Below are 22,454 nucleotides of genomic sequence, written 5' to 3' on the forward strand. Positions count from 1 at the left end.
TAAGCACAAATCGTTTAAACCGTTCATGGAGCTGAATGCAGTAAATAGTCTGTATAAAAAAAGTTGAAAATAAACCTGTGCAAACAAGCCAGAAGATTACTGCAGTAAAATATGTGTAGTTTTTAAATAGGCATGCTATATAAAAGATAGAGAGGGTATGAATATTGAAGGTTTGTTTTGAAACTTTTGAATCGGAATTTGTCCAATAATAAACCCGAATCACACGTGCTTGGTGTTATGCGGTGAACTTGGCCAATCGTGTAATATCGGTGTCATCATCAGAGCTCGTGCAGCCGCTCTTCAGATGCTGCACGGTCTTTGATGCCGCATGTGACAGTCACGTGGCGTTGGCGCAGCATCAATCCAGACAAAATTTCTAACCCGTATGCACCACTTTAAGACAGATGTCAATCGATCTGCGCAGCGCTGCATGAAGTCAAACGCACCTAGAGATATCACCTTTTACCTGTCAATGGGTGCATATGGCTCCACCAGAGGGCACTGTAGATTCACTCTTCTTCCTTCCCTAAACCCAACCGATAGTGTTTTAAAAAGCACATATAAATTTTTTTTTTATGCAAAAATGTTAGAGGAGCACATATCAACTGTTTTAACTGCTTTTAGACTTATTTTTAGACTTAGAAATCGCTTTTATATAAATTTGAATCTCTTTTTCTAGCACCATGAAGAGAGGTTTGCTTTTGCCAAGCTTGATTTTATGTATGTCAAATTTACATAATAATAACATAAAGTTCATAATAAAACCAGCATCTTTTAAAGAGTGATCCTTAATATAATAACCAAAAATCACATGTTTATAAGATAGGAAAAATTATTTAAAAAATATTTTGAGCAATAAAAGTTTCAACATTAATCCAAAAATGTTGGGTAGATTGGCTAGACCAATATAAATATGAAATAGTTTCATTAAAGCTTTCACAAAAACAGCATTCTATCTTAATATCAATTTAAATTTTCGGTAGAAATATTTCTGTGGGATAAATTAATTTAAAGTATATTTCCTTAGCCTTATTTGTATTTTTAAAAAAATTAGGTAATGACCATACTTGAGTCCAGTTTACATTATTAAAGATAATAAACAACACAATATAGACATATTTTTTTTCAAGAATAAAGATCTAATTTTGTGATTATTAGGCTTAATTAAATACATAAATATGTAATTTCTTTAAATTAATCTGTAGCATTGCTTTTTGTTTTTTTATTATCTATGGATATATCAATTGTATATTAATAACAATACAATAATACAATAATAATACAATAATACATTCTGTTTTCATAACGCATTACTTATCAATAAAGCTTTGTCTCACTTCAGAAAGTGTCTACAAGTAAAACACCTTTGTGTTGCTGTTAGTAGCCTACACAAACAATTGCCAGTCGTCTGGATTTATTATATGTTGAAAATTTCTGAGCGATTTCTGCATCTTACATCAGCTGAATTTATGAATTTCAATTGCTCAGTTTGACATTGGCTTTGGTTCACAATGCACAGAATTATGATTGAGGCTTAGATTATCTATGAACCTGTCTGACAGCAGGTGAAGTTCATTGTTTGAAGTCTCAAGGCTGAAGCGGGCGAGTATAGGACTCAGCTGTGGTACCTTAAAGTGTAAACATGGTATTTATGAGTCACGTCTTCAACATTTTTGTGTCTTCAGTACTATTCTCGGCTCTGTCCCCTTTATTTCCTGGTATGTAACCTTCTCTCCTTTCTCTATCCTCCACCAATACGTCCTTTAAAACAACCCACACATTCTTCGTCAGCTTCTTTCTTTCATTCTCTGTCGTCTTATTTGAAATGTTCTGTTCTCCGGTTATTTTTCTCTGTTTGCTTTGCTCTCTTTCTGTCCACCTGTCCCTTTCTCCTCTACACGCCGTCTCTATTATTTTTCAAACTCAACGCGTCTCTTTTTGCACAGAGTTGCGTGAGAGTCCCAGGAGAGGCTGATGGTTTCGGAGGTGAAGACCTTTCTCTTCATCGTGGGACAGACCGGGTGAAGGAGGGTCAAAGACACACATGTACGCACACAAACGTAAAACCTTCCGAATTAGTTTGAAGGAGATCTCGTTTGAGAATTAGTGGGGTGTTGTTGCTTTGTTATCTTTGTCTGGTCCAGACAGCAGCTTGTTGTAGCCAAGTACTGACTACATAACAAGGAGAGACAGTCTGAGTAACATGTAAAACGGCCAGCACAGGTTGTTAGAGGGGTTTTCATCTGAAGCAAATAATTAAATTAATTTATGAACCAAAGTACTAATGAATGAGTCTTAAATACCTCTTCTGCACAATACTGTTCTTTCTTACATATTGTATTGTGCCTATTTATTGTGTGCTTTATTTATTTATTTCTTTTATTTGTTATGTTTGTATTGTATGTAGCTATTGTATGGGCCCATGCTGAAAACTTACCCCTATATACATTTTTGGACATTGCAAACTATGTAGCCAGTGGAACGCATGGCTGCATTTAGTCTTTAAAACGAATGCTACTGGGCAGTAAAACACTGTTCCTTTTCACGCTTACCAGCTGATCGCTTACCTCTGTGTGGTAAACTTTTTCTCTGTTTGTCCAATGGCTCATTGCATATGTCGGAGGACTTGAGAGGCAAGGAGGAGTTGAATGTGATGACAAGGTTAGAGTCCAGTAAAGAATAATTCCAGAAAGCAAATAAGACAAAAGCAAAAGCCAAAAAATTACATAAATAAATTAATAATAGTGTAAGGATGTGGCTGAATATATCTAAAAATGTGGTAAACATCAGGCTGCCATGAGGGCTTTTCTTTTATTCGATTGCTTTTGAAAACACAGTCGATTGGGTTTAGGGAAGTTGGTAGGTGCTGGCCAGCCAGTGCTTTTGAAAACACTATCGGTTGGGTTTAGAGAAGGGAGTCATGGGGGGGTTGGTCGGCTGGTCAGTCAGTCTGTTAGTTAGTCAACAGTGACCTCTGGTGGATTTACGCAAGAACAGCAGGTGCGAATGGCACTCGCGAGAGAAATTTGAGATATGAAAAAGCGTACACAGCGGCCTTTAGTGGATTTACAAAAAACAAAAGCTACAAAAAAACATGATGTCCTGGGACGAATTTGATATAGGGGGAGGTAATCAGAATGAACCTAGGTTGATTTATACAGAAGTATAAATTAGTATTTTTAGATTACCGCTCCAGCACACCTAAAAATAAAAATAAAAAAATTAACTTTTGCTGCTTGTTGAAACTACTTATTTAAAAATGAGTTGACACAATTGTTTAAGTTCAATCCACCTACATATTTTTTTTAAAAAGATTAAGTTAACATAATCAATTTGTGTTTGGGCAACATTAATTTTTTTTTACAAACTATTAATTTGAAATGAGTTCAGTAAAATGTTTGGGGAACCTAAATTGTTTTATTTCCCACTTATAATTGTTACACTAACATAATCAGTTTAACAACATGATTGTTACAAATCTGGCTTGTTCCAAATATATATATATATACAGTAATATATCTATATCTATCTATCTATCTATCTATATATATATATATATATATATATATATATATATATATATATATATATATATATGTGTGTGTGTGTGTGTTTTTCTGAATTTAGAAAAGCAGTAGCTATTGAATATTGTTTATCTCTCGCATTAATGTTAGTGGTTAAATGTTTCCTAATTCCATTTTTCATAATATCTTAAATAAACTTTAATTTATGGGTCATCGATCCCTATAAGTCGAAGCCTCATTTAGTCGAATCTCTTTGCAATACTTCATTTAACCATTGGTGAATTATTTCAGTGAATGGTTAAATGATTCACTCATAAACTAAACTAAGAGAGTCCCTTGTTTAAATGAATCATTTGAGCAAGTTGGCTCATTGAATGCATTTAAGTTCCTACAACATTTTTTTTTTTTTTGGGCAAATCTTTTTTACACACACAGGTAATAGTGGTACTATGACACCAAAAATGTCTTTAAAATACCTCCTAAATACAATCATATTAAATGAGCCATTAGCCAGAAATGTGGAATTGTTAAAAATAACAATTCAGCTTTGCAGCAACACTGGCAAAGAGACAGGAGGAAATTTTAAATAGAGAAAAAATTAAAGCTGATTTTGTGTAAACATGTTTTGTGTCTAGCTTATTCATCAAAAAGTTGTATTAACAATAATTCAACAATAATTAACAATAATGCAACAATAATGAACCAGTGACGGCCAAGCTGGAGTGCGTACTCTGGTCCCTGGGATCTGCAATGTTTGGGGAAATTTGTAATTGAACCAAAAAAATCAATTAAAATTGGCTTAAGATTGGTAATAAAAATGTAGGAATTGCAAACAGCAGAACCTCCGACAACAACAATAACAACAACAACAACAACAATAATAAATAAATAAATAAACAATATCTAACTGCATGCATAAGAATGAGAAGTAATGTGGTGAAAAGTATTGTGTCACTGCCCATTGATCCAACATACAGCTGATTCTTTCAATGATTCATTGAAATCTCCAAATTAGATAGAAGAAAAGACAAAACTCCTCATCAAATTTGACCAAATGCCCAACAATTTGTTAATAAATTGTGTTTGCTTCCTATATAAGTTGTGCATTTTTAAAATTACATCTAGTCAAATGTGTGCTATCAAACATCTAAATGTTTGAGTGTGAGTTCAGATATGAGCTATAAAAGCTTGGTGGTTGTGTTTAACTAAGCCACATTATGACCATAATCATATCTGATAGATGACAATATTTACATCAGCCTAAAAATGCACTCTGACAGCAGTGGTAATGTTTAGCGAGAGTAAGGGACATAATTATCACCAATTTAATGAGCTCATTCCAAAACTAAAAAAAGCACCCTGATTTACAAGTCTACAATAATTTAATATGCCAGTGCAGTAACACTGTTGTAATAAGCCATCTAAAACAATTTATTGGCTGTTCTTCAACCATAACTCAGCAGTGCCAAGCATGTTTTATGGATAATCAATCAAGCTGTGAACAGCAACAGCCCTGGATTCCTAGAATTCAGCTCACCAAACCAGGCCAGACGCAAGCGAAAACACAGTTTGAGGCCGCTGAAATGAACGCTTGGTGTCTGTACAGCCAACGTTTTACAACTCTGTATCTAGCAGAGAAAGTTATGTCCGTGTAATTTAATAAAGAGTATTAAAACATGCTGCTTGTTGTTCTGAAATCAGATATCGTATATTACTTATGCAACATCACACTTCAAATGTAATAAATAGTTTTGCAAAGTCATCAGAAACAGATGTTTTAATAAGTTTAATGGAGGGCGAGGAAGTTGAATACTAAATTCACTGTTCAGAACATACATGAGGAATTTCACATGAGTAGCAGGATGGCACTATCAATAAACTGCAAGGTTGCAATCTAAACAACTACATTCAATAAAGTTGTGTAGCAAATTTAACTTAACCTATAGGGTTTGTCCACAATTTTATGTATGCAAATATCACAAACTTATCTCTGTCACACTACAATTATGGAATTTTATTAGTAGAAAACTTACCATTTGAGATTTTAGGAGTATACAATGTGGAAAAACTGAAGTACTGTGAATGAATTCCAAATAATTGCATTATTGGTTGTAAAACTTTGGAAAAAAACAAAACATAAATGTATTAATATTCCAAAGAACACTCATATATCAAGAATGTGTCTCTTTCCAGATCTTCTTGTTCTACAAGCAAAGGCACAAGATGAAAGGCACACATAACATTTTAAATAATTCCAAAAATAATCCACAATATTCAATAATAGTGCCAGGTTAACACATTTAACAATATGGGGAGTAATATTATACTAGCCATAAAACCAACATTTTTCTAAAATTATATACACTATTGGTCAAAAGTTTAGAGTACAATTTTTTTAATGTTTTAAAATAAGCTTAGGCCCAATCCCAATTCTATTTTTGTACCCCTACCCCTTCCTCTTCCCTTTTTCCCTTACAACCGAGGGTTAAGGGGAAGGCCTTCAAAATTCACCCTTAAAGCTGCGATCACACTAGAGTTTGTGTGTGCGAAATTCTGTTGTACGGTACTTCGAAAAGGATTGGGATTAAACAAGATGATTAGACATTAAAAAAAGCAAGCGATTGCCGCATGTTTTAAATTTCTTTCCAGAGAGGTCATGTTTTGAATCTTGATTGGTCTCACGCAGTCAAGTGATGCGATTTGAAGCTTGAACTTTGCACCGCAGCAACCTGCGAAACTTAACGCATGACCCTGCGTTTCCGGTCTGATGCATTCACGTGCTTATGAATGGAAGTCTATGGGGAGACAAGTCCAGTGTGACCACTGCTTTAGAATTGGGACAGCACTACAGCACCGGCACACATCATAATATGTCATTGTGAGCTCTTGCTTCATTTGAGATCAGATGATAGCCACTGCTGTAGTTATTCCAGGAAATCTTCAGGAATTTATCTTCAGGAAATCACTGAAGGCATAAGTTATTGTAACGATCTAATGTGGCAATAAGATCGTAACTGTACTGTGTATTTACACAGTAGCCATATTCTACTATGTAAACACACAAAAACAACATTAACATTACAGCAGACACTGTAAAAAGCTCATTCTCAGCCACTGGACTTTTCTGACAGGGTATTCAAGTGTAATCGAGTGTCAGAATGTTGTGGGACTGCTATACACGAGTTATGATTATGGATTATAAATGGCAAAATTTAGCGGGTTTTTTTACCTTTTTTTTCCTTTTTTAAGCATGACGGTAAAACAGGAACGCAGTTATTAATATAATAAAACATATGTTTGTTTATCATAAAAATACATAATAATGACGAAAAATACTAATTTGTGGATCTCCTTACTTCCGGGTGCAGTGATTCTGCTGTTGTGGATGGTGCAATCTGGGAAATTTTCTTATCGTTTTGAGTGTGGTCCTAAAAAAATCTTCATTCAAAGGGGTATTCACCCCTTCCCCTTAAGCTGCGGTCACATTAGAGTTTAAGCATGCGATATTCTGTCGTGCGGCGCTGCGAAAAGGGAAAGGATTAAACAAGCTTATTAGACATTTAAAAAAGTGAACTATTGCACCATGTTTTAAATTTTTGTCCAGAGAGGCCATGTTTTTAATCTTGATTGGTCTCACGCAGTCAAGTGATGCGATTTCGCAGGTCAGAGTTCACCAAGCTTGAACTTTGCACAACAGCAACCTGCGAAACTTAACGCATAGCCCCACATTTCTGGTCTGATGCATTCGCGTGCGTATGATTGGAAGTTTATGGGAGGAAAAGCCCGGTGTGACCGCAGCTATAGCCTTATGCCTTCAAGCTAAATATAATTGGGACAGCCCTACCCCTTGATGTGAACACGCAAAACAGGGAGTTGGGGTAGGGGAAGGGCTAAGGGGTAGGGGAAGGCCTAAGGGGTATAATTGGGATTGGACCTTATCCTGCTCACCAAGGCTGCATTTATTTAATCAAAAATACAGTACAAATTGTAAAATTGTAAAATGTTGTTGCAGTATAAAATAACTGTTCAAAAGTATTTCATAATTTAATTCAATAAATTATTCAAGTGATTTTAAAAACGAATTTTCAGCTTCATTATTCCAGTCTTCAGAGTCACATGATCCTTCAGAAGTCACTCTAATATTAATAATAAAATTATTATTATTATTATTAATTATTATTAATATTATTATTATTATATTATCATCATCAATGGTAATAGTAATAAAAGCTATAAAAGACCGGAGTAATAACTTAATTTGAATCTACATACAATAAGAAAGCAGTTTTTTTTTTTTTTTGACAAAATATTTAACAATTTTACCATTTTTTTTTTACATTTAATAAATGCCACCTTGATGAACAAAAAATAAATAAATAAATGAACAAACTGACTGGTAGTGTAGTTTTAAGATTTATTTTTTATATTAACACCTGGATATGGTGATCATGTTTCTTTTTTTTTATTTGTTTGTGAAACACAACCATTAACATACAGGTTTCAACTTTTGTTGTAGTTGTTTGTTACATGCCTTTGTTTGCTGCACATGTATTGTAGAAAACTATAATATTCCAGACCATGCTTTCTTTTGGAACTTTGTGCTGTCTTGAACTTTGCTGTCAGGCCCAAAGCTTTAGAAAAGTCTGCTTTTGTATATCAGACAAGCTCAATCTTCCACTGTTTTTAAATCGAGTTTAAAAACATTTTTTTTTTTTTTTTATAGTTGTATAGGCTTTTAAGGCCCTTTGAGAGATGTGTTTGACTGGCAACCCTGTTTTACTCTTTTATGTACAGCACTTTGATAAGCATTTAGTGTTTTAATAAATGAAGAGTTTAAAAGCAAAAACCTTTAAATGCTGTCTGAAATTTTCCTTTAAACATAACACTATACAGTATACAGTAACGCCCCCATAGCAAAATTTCTCAGGCCCAGATCTGGCCCACACCATCCGGATTTGCTTGGCCCACATGCTGCAGTGAATTACAGTACATGACTGGACCAGAAGGCAAACATGGATCATATCTGGGCCAAGTTTCAGCCAAGTTAATAACACATAACTGAGCCTGAACTGGTATCAATGCATGTATCAATGTTTTTTTTTTTTATAAACCCATGAAGCATTTCACTTTATGACTGTGCTTTTTCTTGAAGTGACCTAATTGATAGAATTGTTTCTTTACTCAAAATTAATTTAAATGTAGTTTAAAAGTGATTCAAGATAGGCCAAACATATACATTTTTATGGCCTACACCTACATTTTTAGCATCTGAGCCAAATATTACATTTGATATCTGCCCAAAGTCTTGAGTGCCGCCTGTAAGACGGTGCCACCTCAGCCAAACCTGGGCCATGTTTGGCCCTTGTGCTAAATGCCAGTGCTGGACGAATGTCTGCTGTGCCAGCTTTATGCCAAATCTGGGCCAGAATTCTTTGCTACCTTGGGCAAGGCCTCTCATTTTGTTTGCTCTCTTATGAAAAAAGCATACAAAATCACGACCTCTTAAAACATCTCCAATTTCTCATTAGATCCGACCAGAACAGCCATTAACCCACGCCACAGATGTTTCTACATCCAACCCCAGTGTTATTAATAAAATGTAATCACCACCATACTTGCATTGCAAATGCTTTGCTTTCATTGTCTTGACTCGTCTTCGGGGACTCATTTGTATCTTCTAAGTCAGCACTTGTACAGTAGCAGCAGCGGCTTTGTATTCATTTATCGGCAACAGGATTAGAAGTTCACTGTATTTACACTTGCTTCTTGCTGCTCAAGCCGCTGCGTTTGCATTCTCAGCGACCTGTCCTGGCGGCATTACTGTGACTTGTGCACCTAATTAAGTGAGAAAGCATGCTAAAAATGTATATAAATGGAGAAAATGCTTGTGAGGGATGTCTGGCAGCAAGGACGGGAACCGTAGGGGGGCGACTGAGCAGAAGAAGAAAAAACTGGTCATATAATGATGCCAATTCTTTGATAACGGTGTGAAGCAGAGAGGCTAATTATTTCACCTGTGTGTGTGTGCGTGTGTGTGTGTGCGTGCGTGTGTGTGCAGGAACTGGCATTTAGTGTGTCGGTGGCTCAGACACACACATCATTGATTTAACCTCAAGTCCAGATCTTCTGTTCAGCCTCATTAGAGCTCTGCTGCACCAGCTCGCTCTCCCTATGTGTGTGTGGCGGTTTATATGTGGTTTGCGTTGCACCCACACATACCACTGGACTTCAGCGTGTCTCGCTCTTTCTCTCTGTCCTCTTCTGGTCCGTGTCCAGTCCTGCTCGGCTCAGCATTTCTATTGTCCGCTCGTCCTGCCGCTGTGCGTTCTTACGCTAGAGACTCGGATAATCCAGCCGTATAATGTCCCGTTATTTAATTAAAACTCCTCACCGCTGGCTCTTATCTGCCCGTTCGGCTCCCCTGACCTGCCACGGCTGCCGACGGGCTCTGGAAAAAAAATACACATTACTCTAATCAGCACACATTCTACGGCTGCGGTGAGCTCAGATCTCTGCCCAAGTGGATCTGTCTGGCTCTCGACTTGTAGATTGAGACCTGCAGGAAGACGGGAGAAAGGGCCAGACTGGGTTTTATTCATCTCTTCATTGAATTTAGAATGCACTCTGCGCATTTTAACAGTCGTGCTTCTTTGGCTTTGAGAAATGGGTCAATCAAAAGTAAAAATTTTATTGTTGGCTTATTTTTTATTTATTTATTTATGTTTTTTATTTGAGAAGGTAGTTTTTATAAAGTGTAATTTTAAATTGAGTTTTGTAATAAGGTCTTGTTGTTGTGTGTGTGTGTGTGTATATATAGTATTTTTGTAGTATATATATATATATATATATATATATATATATATATATGAGCAATATCACACGAGTAGTAGTGCGATATGGCTGTATATCGGCACTGGTGGGAGTGAGATATTGCGTTTATACAACAGTTTGACGGCATAATTCTCTATATAAAAACCAAATCAAACATGGAGAGTCTCAAAAACCCCTTTGTATGAGGAACTACTTTCTTATGGATTCAAATCATAAGCTGACAGTTAAAAAGTTGAGCAAGCATCTTTTAAACTTTAGATCTGTAGTGTCTGCTTTTTGCTGGTTGTATGTGGAGGAGTAACACAAGGGGTAAAAAGGCTGTACGGGTGCTGATATTACTTATATATCACAGCTATTAGCCAATCAGATTCGAGAACCAGACAGAACTGATGTGTATATATATATATATATATATATATATATATATATATATATATATATATATATAGAGAGAGAGAGAGAGAGAGATTTTTTTCACATGGCAATTCTCTTGGATCACATCTTTGATAGTTCACACTATGCAACTTCCCAAAATTTGGGTTTTAAATTGTGCATTCTAAACTCGGCATAAGCCCTGCCCTCTTAACTGGTAAAAGACTAATGGTGCATTCACCCCAGACACAGATGAAGCGTCAAACGCGAGTGATTTACATGTTTTCAAGAGTTCACACTTAGCTGATGATTGATTATAAAGCTTGTTTGATATGCTGTCCCAGGAGAGAGCTCGAGCTCATAAGATTCTTGAGCTCGGGGCTTCCTCCCATTTGCAAGGCGAGAGGGGTTCAGACACACAGATTCGCAACATGGGTGGGACTTCTGTCTGCCCCATTACTCTAGTTTCATTGCTATACTATTTACGTGCAAATAGCATAAATTATTCGCACATGTTGCATCTGGTGTGAACACAGCATACGAGTGAAGCTTAAATAACATGATGGAATAAATTATTGGTTCTTAAAATTTAACAAGAATGAAATAAATTACTTAAATGGACAGGTTATTACTTATTTAAAACCACTGTCAATTTAGAATTGAGTTACTTTTGTAGTTTCATATTAATAATGAAATTATATCATTAATATTATTTAAATAAAGCATTGATACATTAAACAATAAATTACTCAGTCTGTGCAGTGATATCATAAAATAGGGTCATGAAATGTTAAAAACTTACTGGATATTATTAATATGGCAGCTAGAAAGACTTCCGACATTGCAAATTATTCCTATTGACCATAATTTTTCTGAATAAAAAAAAGGTTTAATTATGCACTAACCATTCCAAAATGCAAGACAACAAAACATAACTTGAAAATAAATTATACATATCTATGTTGGAATGACATTGTAAATAATGTATTTTTGTTTAAAAAAAAAAAAAGGTTAACTATGCAGTAAAAAGAAAAGCCAAATGTGAACATTATCATGACTTAGAAAATGTATTATGTTCAGTACACATGAATAATTTTGCCCGTTCCTTAATTTTATGACATCTAAATGATCATCTAATTCATTTTTTATGCTGCATCTCTGACTGCCTTGGCTACTATGAGCTGTCATTGCATGCAAAACATAAATTTGATCAAAGATATAAATTCATACACTGAATGAAACAAAAAAAGACAAAAACAAAGCTGCTGTTTCCAAGGCTGATGTTTACTGTGAGCGATTCGGATGTAATGAGTGTTATTTTATTTGCTGGTTTAATTAAATAGTATTTTTATGAGGCATCAGTGCTAAGCATAGGTGCGATTAGAAGAGAAAATCGGCTATTTCACAGATTGTACCGAACGCACAATAGCCATTCAGAAGAGAGTTAAGACACGTTTGAGCTTTGGAAATACAGGATGATGATATGATTTATGACTCTCCAACACTCACCGCGAAGGAGCCGAAATAAAACACTTAACGGCAAAGCTAATGGGACAATGAACTAATGAGTCTTTCTTGTTTGTGAAGCTCCTTGACCTTTGTGATTTTGGGACCCAGTACTGATACTACAGCTCTGCTGGACAGGGAGATATAATGGCCTGGTTAACTGTAATGAGGTCTTAGTGGCTTTTTACCGCTGTGAGAATGTACTATTAGACTCAGTGTTATGAACTGAAATGTAAAACCATGCTGAACGGTAACAGTTACTGGTGTTTATTACCATTCTAACACATATCATTTCTGAATTCACCAACTTCCATTTCCTGCATGAGATATCAATTCCTTCCACAGCTTCTGGACTGTTCATAAATGGAAACAGCATATTCATATTGCATTCATTTATTAATATTTCCTTCAGCTTAGTCTCTATTTCAGAGGTCGCCACTGCGAAAGAAACCGTCAACTATTCCAGCCTATGTTTTACACAGCGGATGCCCTTCCAGCTGCAACCCAGTACTGGAAAACATCCATACACTCACATGCAGTCACATACACTATGGCCAATTTAGTTTATTCAATTCACTTACCAGCAACCTTCTTGCTGTGAGGTTAACCACTTTTCCACCATACCGCCCTCATTAATACATTAAAATGTAAAATTAATTTTCTGGAAACTGTTAAAGACATTTACTGTTAGACTTATTTCCTGATATATTTCCCAACAGAAATATATATATATATCTTTTTTTTTTCAACAGATTTTTAAACAAACATTTGAATAACTCAATTACAATAACTTTTATTTAGTCTTTGTCATGATGACGTCAGAACAACATTTTATTAGTTATTTTGCATAATAATGGTATTCAGCTTGAAAGTGCAAATTAAAGGTTATTGTTCTCAGGTTCTGTGTTTCTCTATGTCATGTGTTCCATGTGGTTTTGTTTGTATCATGTGATTCCTTCTGTTTTCCCGCCATTCATTTGTATCCATTAGTTTCACCTGTGTCTCACCCTTGTTGGTAATTAGGTCATCATTCCCTGTGTATTTATACTTCCCTGGTGTTGCTTAGTTTTGTCTGGTCCGCTTTCAACATCCTTGTTTGCAAAAGAAAAAAAAAAGAAAAAAAAAAGAAAAAAAAAAGAAAAAAAAAAGAAAAAAAAAAAGAAAAGAAAAGAAAAGAAAAGAAAAGTTTTTAAGATATTTTAAATATTTCCTATTAATTAGGCAAAAAGATAATTAGACAAGTTATTGGACAACATTGGCTTATTTTGTGCAAAGTAAAAATTTAACAGGGCTAATAATACTGACCTTAAAATTGTTTAAAGATAAAAATAAGTTGTTTAATTTCTTTCTTTTAAAAACAAAATATTTTTATATTTTTACATATATTTTATTAATTTAATTGTTTTAACGAATTTCATTATGAAATAATTATGCATTGACCTATGTTTCAAATGTTCTTGTGAATTTTCTGTTTATAAGATAATAAATCAAAATTTAATTTAAATTACCTTTATTTATAAGTGCTTTTAAAATGTAGATGGTGTCAAAGCAGCTTCACATAAAAGATCATGGTAAATAAAAACGGTGTCAGTTCAATTTTCAGAGTTTAAGTTCAGTTTAGCTCAGTTCAGTGAGTTTTAATAATACATGTTATTTTCAATCAAGGGTGACAAGGGGCTCAGTAGTTGGCACTGTCCCCTAACAGCAAGAAAGTTGTTGGTATGAGTCCTTGCTGAAGCATTTGGCCTTTCTGTGTGGAGTTTGCTTGTGCTTGTGTTGGTGTGCGTATCCTCCAGGTGCACCAATTTCCCCCACAGTCCAAAGACATGCAGTACAAATGAATTAACTAAATTGGCTGTAGTGTGTGTGTATGGATGTTTTCCAGTACTGGGTTGTAGCTGGAAAGGCATTTGCTGTGTAAAACATATGCTGGAAGGGATATGAATTTTACATAAAATTGTACGAGACTCATTTGCAGGTAAAAAAAAAAAGTTCTAAAACAAAAAAAAAAATAAATAAAAAATACTAATTATAAAAGCAGCAAGCTTATAGGTCAGGTAAAGGTGGCAGCTGTTGGTCAGGGGTCATTAGTTATTAGTTCAGCAGGGGTCACATGTGCTTTCATAAATTTACAGTAGTTATGGAAAATTGCTAATTAAAACACAGCACGATTCCAGAATTTGATGCAAGTGTTTTATTCTGGGAAACAAGTGTGAGAACGCAGAAGACCTGTGATCTGCATTGAGCAAAGTAGCATAAATCTACAATGCTTAGTTGACCCTGATTAACAATAATGATCACACATAGCTTTCCTAATAGCTAAAATGGTCAAAATGATTAAAATAAAGTAAACGACTGATTAGCTGACAAGCAAATAAAAAATGAAATCAACACCATCCACTACAATCACAATGAAATGAAAGACAATTCCTATTGTCAGCTCAACAGTCTGATCTGAATTCAGTTCCAGGATCAACACTGATATTGATACAGGAACATACAGTATCTTATAAAGGTAAATAAGTGTCAACGGTAATAATTCCTCATGTATGCTCAGATTTGGATAAAACAAACAGTTGATTACAGAGTGGAAATAAGCTATATTTGCTCATGTATATATGCTCTAATACTGTGTGTTAAAGGTGACATAGAATGTATGAATATATCATGCTTAAATTCTCTGATATCTACAGAGAAGGAATGTGGCAAAAGTGTCCAGAAACAGTTGAACAAGTCCATTCAGAATCCATACGATTTACAGCTAGAATGCAAAGCTCAATTTTTACCTTATTGGGAAGGGTCATGCATATTAATGAGTTCTCCTCTTATGCTCCTAGCATGATACTCTCAAATACATGATGCAAAGTAACCATATTATCCCTCTTTTCTGAATTTTAGATTGACAAGTTGCAAACAGATAAGATAATGTTCTAAAACCCCAGAACTAATGCGTGTCCTATTTTCAAAATAAGAACCCTTATAAAGTACAAGAAATATAATAAAACTCAGAAATTAAAGATAAATATTACTGTTGTAATCTCACTAGTAAATGTTGGAATGCTCCCAATCAAACACTGCTGAGGGTGTGCATATTAATGTCCCCGTGAGTAATGTCAGTCTTTTTTTTTTTTTTCTTATGAGAATGAAGAAACAATGAGCCTCACAGTATGTCATTATGTTTGGAACTCTCATTATTCAGCAATGCTTGAAGTAGTTACTGTATATGCAAATTGCCAATCTATGGCACATTTTAAAATGCTTTCATTCTAGGGAAATTTAAGTGACATTTGCCATGCAAAAAGAACCCACTACCAATTTGTCAATAACGTTGAGATGAATTAAAAACAGTTTCCAATGAAGTCACTTACAAAGCAGACAACTTTTCTGCTGGTAAGAAGTAAAATCTACATGAGCAACAAACTTTCAAATATCACTCATATGAGATGACTCTCGATTGCACCAATTGCTTTTGGAAAGATTGGATTTCATAGCTGAAATTTTGCAAAGCAATGGTAAATATTATAATCCCATGAACTACAATCTCATAAAGCCCTGCAAATGAAAAAAAAATCTAATTAAAATAAATATTAAAGGATTTAAGCTGATGGTTTTATCTTTAGAAACCATATTTAAATATACAATACAAAGAAATATAATAATTTCAACAGCATAATCTTCAATCTTTCTCACATTTATGTTGCACTTAAATTTGGCTGCATTTACACTGCAGATCTTAATGGTCAATTTCGATTTGTGATTATTCAGTATTTTTCATTTATTTTATTAATTTATTTGTTTTTTGATAATCTGCTTACATCATCTTTTAAAAGTTACTCATATCTGATCGTTTGCATTTACACAGCACATGACAAAGACACAATGACCAGGGAATTAAAAAAGAATGGGCGCTGACTAACAGTTGATAATTAAAGAGCCCATATTATACATGAAATAGGGTCATATCCTGGTTTTAAGGGTCTCCAACAACAGTCTAATATGCATGCAAGGTCAAAAAACACTTTCATGGTCTTATAATCTGCATTTATTTTTACCTAATTATCCCAGCGACTCCTGTATGAATCGTCCAGTGATTCATTTGTTCCCAAACCCCTCCTTAGCGCGGAGCTAATCTGCGCTGATTGGACCGATGACAGTCTGTCGCGATTGGTCGACTGCCTTCAGTCAGAGAGGGAAATGGCCAATAGCTAATCAGCAATTTAAAAAGTAATCACAGTTCATACACGCTCGATAGTGTAGACGTGGATTTTAGCTGCCACACTATGGCGAGTGGATAGTGCCACGGATAACCGAACGAAGGAGACAGTCGTGTACTCGCCATACCACACACACACAAAAACACACACACACCTCCGGATGACAACGCTCCCGCTTCCGCCCGCACCCGCCAGGTTTTAGCCTGAGAACCCGCTCCGTTTTCTGCCCGCCGCGCCCGATCCCGCTAGAGCGGAGAACACAACCAAAAATCACCCAGTATACAGTCCAGACAGCCAAGCTGTCTGTATAAACACACACACACAGCACAAAGCTCGTTCGTTCGTTCGCTCTCTCTCTCTCTCTCTCTCTCTCTCATACGTGCGCGTGCGCACTAACACACACACACAAGCACCACGCAGACTCTCTCTTTCTAATTCGCATAGCAATATCCGTGATATTGCTAGACAGCCCGCTCCCGTCCCAAATTAAACCCGTTACCGACCGCTCCCGCGATTTATTCGGAAATTTATTCCCGCGGCTGTCCCCGCGCCAGATTTCTGCGGCGCGGGAATAAATTTCCGAATATATCGCGGGAGCAGAACTCTAGCACGGAGCTACATAAACAAACAGCACGCGTCGCGTTTTTAACGTGACTTTGCACGCGATAAGATAAAATATCCAGTTAACCTGATACAGTACACGCGGTTACAAGTAACAAATCACAACTACATACATTTGCAAGCTAGAGTAAACGAGGCAACAACTTTAACCGCACGTACTTACACTTGAGAAATGGAAGAAATCCATCCTGACGTCCATCAGTTACTCTTTACTGATCCTTCCTTTAACAAACTCAGATGAAGTATTCTTTGTAGCATGTAGCTTCCAGAAGTTTCCAACTGCTTGGTTATAATGCTGAGGTTTCATCTTTGGGTAGAGACTCAATATATCCATCTGCAGTGTGACTTCAATCGACCGGCATGTTTGTGTGCGTGTGTTTGTGGGTGTGCATGTGTTTGTGGGTGTGTGTGTGTGTGTCTGGGTTTCTGCGTCAGAGGGAGGGGCCTCAGGTTTGAAATCTCCCGGGTTTGCGCGTGCACGTGAATAACTTGGTTTCGTTCGTACGTCATGGCGAAACACCTAATGAGTCGGTATCAAGGTGACTCGTTTGAAGCACTATGAGTCGACTCTTTTATAGATGAATCAACCGTTTTAAACACTGTATTCTTACAGATTTAAGCCTTAGCTGGATACTTCACTTCACTTAGAGCTGTGTTACACACTACATGGAGGGGAATTTTCAAAAACCCATAATATGGGCTCTTTAAAGACTACTCTTTATTTATTTATTTTTTTCTTCTCTATTCCTGTATGTAATCTGTTCGCAGCTTTTGACAAGCTGTTTTACTTAAGTTTATGACAGAAAGGTTCTCATTTGTCCATCTTTTAATATAGGCTTTTTAAACCTTTAGGCATCTTAATGTGATGTCCACAGTGTGATATACGTATGCACATGATGTATGCACTGGTTTTAAATTGGTTACGTGGCGGACATTGCGCTTTCTCGCTCTCGTTAACATGCTTATATACCTGTGCTTTGACAATATTAAAGGTATTTAAGTAATCGTGTATGAGATTTAAGGTTTGCAACACTGCTGAAGTCTGTTCTGAAATGAAAGTGTCAGACTTGATGTCATTCCCCATGGTTTTTAATGATGTGCAACTTACATTGACAGGCGAAAATCCGATCTACCTGCTTACACTGCAGACAAGAAAACACTGATCCAGTTCACATCGGATACATTTCCAGATATGAACAAGGCCTGAATCTGATTTGAGTATATCCGAATCCATGTGATTTTGTTTCTGCTTGCATGTACATGGGCCATATCCGATCTGTGCCTCATGGTAGTTGAGTCATTTGAACAGTGCAGTGTAAATGCAGCCTTTGGTGGAGCTTCTATACATCATCATGGGTAAGGTAGTTTTCCCACCACATACTGTTATCATTCATTTTCATACACTATGGCCAATTTAGTTTATTCAATTCAACTATACCACATGTCTTTGGACTGTGGGGGAAACCGGAGCACCTGGAGGATGCCCAACAGAGGGAGAACAAGCAAACTCCACACAGAAACACCAACTAACCCAGTCGGTATTGATCCAGTGACCTTGCTGTGAGGAACAGTGCTAATCACTAAGCTACCATGTCGCCAACATTCTGCTATCAATCACTATAGTTTTTAAACAATGTAAACATGACATGAACAGATCTGTATGATATTGACTAACCTCTGAACTTTAAAGACATTTATCTTTGAACGCTTCCAATGTAGCCTACATTTTCACAAACTGATAACACTGCAGTAAATGCGCATACATTGCACATTCTAAACACTTTAATCGTCAGAATAGTATTTGATAGAGTATGCCATTTGGAACGTAGTCCCATCTTCAAAGCAAGCAAGCAAGCAATGAGACATTGATTGCTCAGTGCCTAGACGTCTGATTGCATGAACAAACATATGCAGATTTCATTTTAGACGTCAGTAAGCGATGAGCATTCTCAGCCATGTCTGATCTTCCCTTAACAACTTATTGATCCAGTACTCTATTCAGAGCAGTCTCCTCCGCTAAACTCCCTCTTTCTTTTCTCTCTACAACAGGTTGTGGTCCTCCACTCTGAATAAGACTATCCTAGAAAATGAGGGAATTATGCAAATTAATCCCACCTATGACAATGCATTATGAAGAATCGCTCCCTCACATTTTCTCCGGCTTTCTGTCTTTTCTGATAGGGAACATTTTAAATCCCAGCATAATGAGTCATCCGACATAATTCATTCACTCTCTCTCCCACTTTGTCTGAAACCGAATCCCAGCAGCTCTTCGTCAACCGTTCTTGCCATCTCGTCATTTTCTAACTTAATAATTCAGCATTATGCAACTGTTGTGGAAACAAATCTTTACACACGACCCAGATGAGCAAATGAAAACATTGCAGGGGATGGAGAGATTAGAGCAGCGTTACAGGATGAAACCCCATCACCCTTTGAGGAACCGAAACAAGACCTCTTTCTGACCCCTAGTGGTCATAGAGGTGAAATGTTGCATACGTTTATGATGCCACGAAGCACAATTTCTTGACATTGACGCCTGCTTACTTGCTCCTGCTTTCAGATATTGTATTGACCTTCATACAATGAATAAGGCAACACATAGTAGTGTGTTTGAAGTCATCTCTCAGGATTTCTCTAGGAGCTTTGTAGTAGCTTTGTAGTTCATAGTCCCTGTCTTTTTTTGTTAATTTTTATTTATTTATTTATGTTGTGTGGAAGTGCATTCAAGCAGGGATCTTGAGAATTTTCCTCAGTGGGCTTCAGCATTTATAACCTTTGTTTATATGGACAAAAATCCATCTTTCTTGCTGTTTTCCTTATTGCATATCCATTTATGAAAACAATGCATAATAATGTTTTCATACAATCATTGTCACAATCAATAGTAAAAGGTTTCCTACATTTTTATCATGCAATCTCTTAATGCCTCATGTTCTAATGCTATATAATCCAAAACAAGGCATTAAAGCAGTCTTTCTTAACCACATTCCTGGAAGACCACCAGCGCTGCATGTTTTATGTCTCCTTAACCAAACAAACCTGATCCAGATCATCAGATCATTAAAAGAGACTGAAAAACCTGTAATAGGTGTGACAGACTAAGGAGACATCCAACACATGCAGTATTGGTGGTCCTCAAGGAATGTGGTTGAGTAACACTGCTTTAAAGAACATTGGACCTTTTTAGACAGAAAAGGCAATCTGTTCTTGTGTTAGAAAGTGATTCAGTTAAGACAACATTAAAAGTTTGTAAACCGATTGTTGGCAACAGAGTGGCGCAGTAGGTAGTGCTGTCACCTTTACAGCAAGAAGGTCGCTGGTTTGAGCATCGGCTGGGTCAGTTGGCGTTTCTGTGTGGAGTTTGCATGTTCTCCCTATGTTCGCGTGGGTTTCCTCCGGGTGCTATGGTTTCCCCCACAGTCCAAAGACATGCGATACAGGTGAACTGGGTAGGCTAAATTGTCCGTAGTGTGTAAGTGTGTGTGAATGTTTCCTGGAGATGGGTTGCGGCTGGAAGGGCATCCACTGTGTAAAAACGTGCTGGATAAGCTGACGGTTCATTCCGCTGTGGCAACTCCGGATTAATAAAGGGACTAAGCCGAACAGAAAATGAATGAATGAATGAATGAAAACCAATTGTTTAGTGAAATTTCCCTTCAAGATCTGACTGTCCACATTTACATATCTCATTTAGTCTTTCTAAACCTGTGGTTCCCCAACTCAGAACCCCCTGTTGGGTTGCGGGAGAATTACAGTGCTGCTTGGTGATTTGCAAAAGTCAAATAAATCTGATTAAACTATTAAAATATTTAATCCATATCCCACAGAAGGTAAAAAGAGTAGTTAAGTTACATAAAAAACATGCAAATAAGAAGCCATCAGCCTTTAAATCTTTCTTGAATTAGTGCATTACACTAGATTACACAGACACAGCAGGGATGACAGATGTAGCAGATTTAATGTATAGCAACAGGTTAAATTTTCGGACACCTTTATGGCAATCAAAAACATTAAAAAATAAATGCAGGTCACAACTGAACAATGAGGATGATCTCAAAGTGGCGGTCACCAAATTAAGACCTAGAATGTTCTGAAAACATTGCGTCAACCAGTTTCATCATGAGGTTAATATTAAATTAATTATAAAAACTATATTGTTTTTTTGACTGCGCAATGTTTAGATATTTGTAACTACCTCAGAAGATTACGAGTCACTGTAATTTTGGGGGTTGTGGTCTTACAAGTTTGGAAACCCCTGCTCTAAATCAGTGGTTCTCAACAACCGAGCTGACCAATACTGGTCAGTGGATCAATTGGTATCATGCAACTGGGTTTAACAGACAAGCAGCAAAATGAGTGAAAAACAGACATCTTTGGAAAGATTATTTGCTAAGGGAAAAAGGCAATGAAGGACCTGCAAACTGCCAAGAAATGCATCCACAACCCATGTTAACAAATCAGGTGAATCCACCATGTCTTTGAAGAAGATTAACTGCAGGAGATTGCCAAAGACAGCAGCCTTGTGGGTTTGTTTGCATATTTCATTGCTAAAATTTGTGCAAGTTTGTCGTTTCCAATGGAGGTGTGTGGCTTGCATGCGCAAGTGGTGTGACATGCTCACGCCTTCTAGATGCAACCACTTAATTGACTGCCATGGACTCACCACGGGTCACATGACAAGAACTGAAAGAACAACTTCATAGTTTGTATAAAATATATTCAACATATTTCGGTAGACTAATTATCAAAGTCAAACACAGAACGCCCAAACACTGCAAAGCTTAGTAATTTTCTCCATAAATAAAAAATTTGTATCCTCTGGAAAAAAAAAAAAAAAACTGTTGATGGTCACCTAGCAACCAACGACCCCCCCCCCCCCCCCCCATATATATAGTTTTTCATATAGTTTTTATTGGGGTGCATTCAAAATCAAACTTAATGTTTGAAAAGTGAGTAGGTCAGAATTTATGGCATTCAAAAAAAAAAAAAAACAATGGGTGAGATTCTAAAGTGTGCATCCACTTTACCATCAAATGAGGCCATTTAAGGAAATGAGAAAAGCAATGCAACTACGTAGGTAGGTCTTCTAAAGTCTTTAAAAGCATTTCAACACTAAAAATAGTTGTATATCACCTTTAACTACATTTAATAGAATAGACATAGAAAGTAAGGGTGCTTTCACACCAAGATGTTTGTTCTGTAACCTGGTGCGCTTGACCATTAGCTCAGTTCATTTGGGCAAATGTGAACACTGCATTCTCTCTGCGATCAGCACCAAAACAATCACCTAAAATGAGGTGGTCTTGGCTCAGTTGAAACGGTTGAGGCGGATCGATTGTTGTGAGAAAGCAATACGATTCAACAAACTAACGAGTCAGGCTAT

Source organism: Danio rerio, chromosome 11, assembly GCF_052040795.2.
Source record: "Danio rerio strain M-AB ecotype USA chromosome 11, GRCz13ab, whole genome shotgun sequence".
Lineage (NCBI taxonomy): Eukaryota > Metazoa > Chordata > Actinopteri > Cypriniformes > Danionidae > Danio > Danio rerio.